The sequence below is a fragment of the Condylura cristata genome, unplaced genomic scaffold (genome assembly GCF_000260355.1).
Source record: "Condylura cristata isolate star-nosed mole 26May11 unplaced genomic scaffold, ConCri1.0 scaffold00012, whole genome shotgun sequence".
In the NCBI taxonomy this organism is placed as follows: domain Eukaryota; kingdom Metazoa; phylum Chordata; class Mammalia; order Eulipotyphla; family Talpidae; genus Condylura; species Condylura cristata.
This window is the reverse complement of record NW_004567113.1, coordinates 29,158,009-29,163,886: the sequence shown is the minus strand read 5'-3', so window position 1 is coordinate 29,163,886 and position 5,878 is coordinate 29,158,009. Positions and strand designations below refer to the sequence as shown.

At 43.3% G+C, this 5,878-nt stretch overlaps 1 pseudogene; it reads right to left on the bottom strand.

Annotated features, from left to right (window-relative positions):
• Positions 1–4,080: 4,080 nt before the first annotated feature.
• Positions 4,081–4,417, bottom strand: LOC101625852 (annotated as a pseudogene).
• Between the last annotated feature and the right edge of the window lie 1,461 nt (positions 4,418–5,878).

Below are 5,878 nucleotides of genomic sequence, written 5' to 3'. Positions count from 1 at the left end.
CTAAGAAAGAAGAGAACTCACTTAGACTATGGTAGGAGAAAACCCAGGCACTTGAGCCAACTCACCAATTTGTTTCCTGGGCTAGTGATGCAGAGAACTATGTAATTATGAGACTATAATACATATAAGTTGGCTTAAAGAAATTAGGCGCCTATGTGCAATTGCCAAGAGCAATAAGAAAAGATAAATGTGTTGGGGTTAAGTGGATTGAGTAGAGCAAAGAGCTTAGATTGAGTAGAGCTTGAGTTTTTGATGAGGAGATGCTGCTGAGCTGAACCTCATGACTACAGGGAGAAGCTCAAACTTCCCTAAGATAAGGCATGATTCTGGCAAAGTTGTGACAGGCAGGACACGAAGGTGTCCCAGAATCTTCTGCAAAGATTGAGCCCCAGAGCAGCCCTTTGTTCCCCTTATTTAACTGGATCTTTTCAAAGAGAATGAAGGAAATCTGTTTCTCTCCAAGTTCATCGCCGCTGTGGTTCTTAGTGCGTAATTTTATATAGTTTATGAACATATACACATCATGGTTGTAACTTAAATGTCTTTGGATATTTAGCAACTGAAAATGAAGTGGAGTCAGGAAGAAGGCCTAAGTGAACTAACTTCCCACTTCTGCTTCCTCTTGTAGCCAAAGAAGTGCTTGTTGATACTTCATCAACAAACATGACTAGTTTTTCTGAACAAAGGGTTGGTAGAACTTTAGTGCTAGAACTTGAAATGCAGCAGGTATGTCTCCAGGATTCCCTTTGACTGTTTTTCCAGCAGAGAGAGAAATTGTGCTGGGTTAAAATGTCCCTTCACTTGTGCTTAAGAGTAGTTGCAGGTAAAAGAATAAATAAGTGTGCAAGGATAAATCCACACTAATGTCTACACTGAAAAACTACTAAAAAGACATCAATGGCCATTTGCAATGCAAGGATTGGCATCTTAGGGTCAAGATAATGAAATCAGAGGCCTCCCTGATGGCCTAGGAGTTATGTCTCAGCACTATCACCACTATGGCCTGAATTCAATCGCCAGCCCTAGCGCTAATCCACATGGCACAGCAGACCTCTCCTGTCTTGCCCACTGCTCCTCTGAGCAGTGTATTTCAGTAAATCTGCCTGTTCTCATTCTGACTCCGTCTCTGGTGAATGCCCTTAAGCACTTCCCCACCTCTGGTCTACACCCCAGTTTTTCTACAATAAATAAATATTTTTTAAAATATTAGCAGTTTCTGCCCAAATGTCAGTGTACTAGTCAGGAATTCTTGAACGACTCAATAAATCTGTCTACCAACAGACAGACATACATATATACATATATGCATGCAAGCATGCATAGATATAAAGATATTTGGAGAGATGTATTACAGGCAGTTGGCTTATTGACTCATGTACAGAAGCTGAGAAGTCCATTGATTTGTCGTCTGTAAGCTGGAGGCCTGGGAAAGCCAATGGTGCAATTTGGCCAAAGGTTTAAGAATCAAGAAAACTGATGGTGTAAATCCCAATCCATGGGAAGAACATGAGAAATCCCAGTTCAACAAGTAAGGCAGGGAGGGTGGGGGAAAATGTCTTTGTTCTATGGAGACCTTCAAGGAATAAGCCCTCCCCCTTTTCTTTTTTTTTTTAAAGACTTATTTGTTCGTACAGAACTGGGGTACAGGTTAGAGATGCGGAGGGTGAGAGGCTTCACCAGAGACAGAGTGGGGAGCAGAACAGGCAGATCAACGAAGTACACTGCTGAGGGGAGCAGCGGGCTGGTCAGTAGAGGTCTGCCGCGCCATGTGGATCTCCTCCGGGGCAGGTGGGGATCGAACTCATGCAGAAGTGTTTTAAGCTTCTTAATGCTGTGCTTTAACCCGCTGCGCCACCAGGGAGGGCCAGCCCTCCCCTTTTTACTGAATTCAATTCAAATGCTAATCTCATCCTGAAAAACCCATCACTGACTCACCCAAAAATAAGGCTTCATTAGTCTCTCACCCCACTGCCAGTCAAGTTGGCACATGAAACGAACCTTCACTATACATTTATGCAAATCTAACATGAGTTTTTTTCTTGTTTAGTTTAATGCCTTGAAATGTTGAGCAGTTTTCTCCTTTACTTGGGATTAGTTGATAACTTTGAAAAAGTCTTCATTAAAAACATCTTTCCTATCTTAAAATTTGGATTTAATTCATAACCATTTAATGTAACACCATGCTGGGAATATTTTTTTATTAAAGACTTATTTATGCATAAAAAAGCTGGGTTGTAGACCAGAGGTACAGAAGAAGGGGATGAGAGGACTCACCACAGACAGAGTGGGGAGCAGAACAGGCCAACTGATGAAGTACACTGCTGAGGGGATCATAGGGCGGGGCAGGAAAGATCTGCTGTGCCTTGTGGGTCACCTCCCTGACCAGGATTTGAACTTGTGCTGCAGTGGTTGTGGATAGCTTCATAGTGTCTTGCACCACCAGGGAGGCAGGGATATTTTTTCAAGTAAAGGCAAATAGCAGAAAGCAAATGTGACCTGAAGGGTCACCCCACCTCCCACCTCATTTATAGTTCATGTTCCCAAATTGTTCACCCCTACCCCTTCCCTGTTCTTCCCTTGCATCTAAAATTATCCCAAGATCATATGACCAAGTTCCCTCTGGGGCATAAACACAATTATAGTAAATGTTCCTGTGGTCACTCCTTATGCCTCTGCTCCTAAGGAAGTGGATGCAGATGGAATGGACTCAGGCCAGCCTCCTTCCAGGCTCCCTGTTTTCTCCCTCTGTTCCTGCAGAGCGGCTCCCAGAGACCAGATCTGCCAGTCCCATCTTCATTCCTGCCGGTGATAATTAGACATCTGCCCACAGCCATTTTTCTCCTTCTTCATATCAGTAAACCTTCATCTTGCTGTATATGTTGATCTGTTCATTTCAGGAAATATGGTGTTACTTTTCCAATTCCCAAGTAGAAGGAAGTAGCAAAGTTCTACCTGATGAGCTGGAAGCAGAAGTTTGGAGAAAGGCATCTGTGGTGGTGACTGTGGGTGTTTTGATGGAGGGTGTGGTATGGTAACACCTGAAGGAGAAAATCCTCTAAGTCACAAACAACATTGTAAACCAACGTTACCTCAATTTAAAAAAAAAAAAAAAAGGCGTTGCAGACTGTTGAGAATGTGAAATAGGGGCTTGTTAAACGCAACTCTCCGCACCTGGCATCTTGAAGCAGTGCGACAAAAAGGAAAGGAGGAAATCAGAGGAAAGCAGTGCAAAAAGTTATTGTCAATGATCCTACGAAACTCTGCAATGACACATGGAAAAGTTTATCTGGCCTCAGTTGACTCAGGAAACCATGACAACTCTCCTAACCTCAACTCTTCCCATTATTGCCAGAGTCTGACTTCACTCTCAAGGGCTCTCAAATGTCCAATAACACAGCAGCCAGTGCGCTGTGGATGACTAAGGCCAATGGTTTGTTCCTAGTATCTTCCCTGCAGATGTGAGCAAGAACCCTCTCCTCCCCTCCCTCCCCACCCCCATCGCTCCTGCCGGAAGGACGCGGGCTGCTGGCCAGTCCTTGTAGCTCAAATCCAAACACTGGATTCCTGCTCCAGATACCCTGTTCTGGGCGTGTGGCCCTGCCCACCTTAAGGACTTTACACAGCTGTTCCTTTTAGGATTCAGCAGACCACACTTCCTGTTTAGGTTCTGTCTTCCCTGGGAAGAAGATGGCTGGCTACCTCTTTTCTTTTTTTTATAAGTACAATTTATTTATAAATGAGAACAAATTAGCAGTGCACAGTATCTCAGAGGTTGAGAAAGATGACACTAAAAGTACTGAGTACAGTCTTTTATATTTCTTCCAATTCACTTTTAATTATAAAGATGTGAATTCACTTCAACAACCTAAAAATATTTACGTATTAAACTACATTGATACTTCCATAAACAATACAAAAAAGATGAGACAAACATGTGCATTTATAGAACTGCTATCAGTTCCTGTGCGGGGAATTCCCAGCACGACCTCATTCATCTCTAAGGGCATAGAGCAATTCTGGCTTAGACATACACATTCATCTACTCGTCCGGCCTAGTCAGCCTTTTCTCCTTGATGGCTTCCTTCTGCTATGAATGTGCATGTCCAGTTGTCTGCTTTTTAGAGCAGACATTTACCTTCCTCATCCACCAGCCATTGGAGGAAGACTAGGGCCACGAAGATGATTAATTCTGCCCTTTCTTCTGGGGGGAATTTCCTAGTAGCCCTCTTCCAACATCATATCTGGACTCAGATGAGTTTCCATAGCCTCTTCTCTTTTTCATATCTTGCTGAAGTAGAGTTTTGAAGAATAAAACCACAAACTCAGCTATTCCCCAGAAGAAATCTGTTATCAAAAATAATCTCCATGGGGACTGCTTCTGACTGTCCAACGCTTGCCCATTTGAGATTTAACCCATTTTGCTTCTTTTCCCTGTCTCCTGAGAGACGGGGTCTTGGCCCTTCTTGGCTTCTATATCTCCTTCCATGCCTGGCCCTTTAATGCCTGGCTGGCTACCTCTAAGCAGAGGTACAAAAAATGAAATGCTAACTAAAACCTCTCCATTGCGAAAGTGGCTTTGGACTGAAAGGTCTTGCAGTAGACCCGGAAAGGGAAAGTGTAGACAGTCGCACAGGTAACCCCCCCAAGAGACAGACCTCCTGACATCATACTCTCCTTAACTCTGGATGGCTCTTTCCTACGTGAACCCATAGAATAAAGCAGAAGTATGACTCAAAATGCTACTTTATACATTTGCTGGGAAGGGTTGTGAGGACCATTTGCAGTAATTACAATGACAGTATTTCTTCCCAGCTAGGGTACAGTAAGATAGCATTTACAAAGTTTCCCAAAAATGTTCTAGTCCCAGGGAGGCTGTTCCTTTCCTGTGAATGTTATTCTCAAAGCAATTCTAGAATGGAAAACTGATTTGGCTGTTAGCCATTTTGATTTTTGTTATTTTTTTAAGATTTATTTTTGCATAGAAAAACTAGGGTGTAAGTCAGAGGTGCAGGGGGATGAGAGGATTCACCAGAAACAGAGTGGGCAGCGAAACAGACAGATCTACTGAAATAAACTGTTGAGGGGAGCAGCTAGTGGGTCACCTCCCTGGCTGCCAATCAAACTCGTGCTGCAGTGGCTGCCAATAGCTTGCTAGCACTGACCCCTTAATCCCTGCACCACCAGGGAGCCCCATCAGCCATTTTAGAATGTCATTTCCCTCTCTGTCTTGAACTGACGTCTGTTTTCACTCACTCCTCAAATCAGGCTGATCAGTGAAAGAAACAAGCATGCCCTCTCAATAGAAAAACAGGTATTATCTGCTGATTTGTATCTACTGTACTTTGCAGTAAACTTCAGTCTAAGGGACGGAACCATTATATATTCTTTTGAAAGTTTCCATTTCTTATCGAAATGGTGGTGGTAATGATTTTAAATGTTGCCCGAAGCTGGGGGCTTCACAAAAAGTGAAAAAAAGCCAAGAAGTCTCAAACACACAGGGATAATGAGGTAGCGACCCTACTTCTAGAGGTCATTACCACATCTAATTCACCTATGCCCCGCCCCAGATTGCAGCTACAGAAACTGCAGAATGGGTGCCCAACCCTTGCTTCACAAATTGCCCCTGCACCCTGTAAAGTTCAAGCAGGTGGTCTGGAAAACAAGTTTCACTATCATTTGCATTTTCTAGGAAGGGTTGTGAGGACCATTTACAGTAATTACACGTTAGACTAGTGGAGGTTGTTTTCATAGCAGCAGTTATAAAAGGGAAAAATAAAAACTTGCTGGATGGTCTCTAGCATGGTTGTGCAGAGGGAAATTCTGTGCAGCAAGCACTGCAATCCAGTAACCAGAATGGACAGCATCTCACCTGTGACAA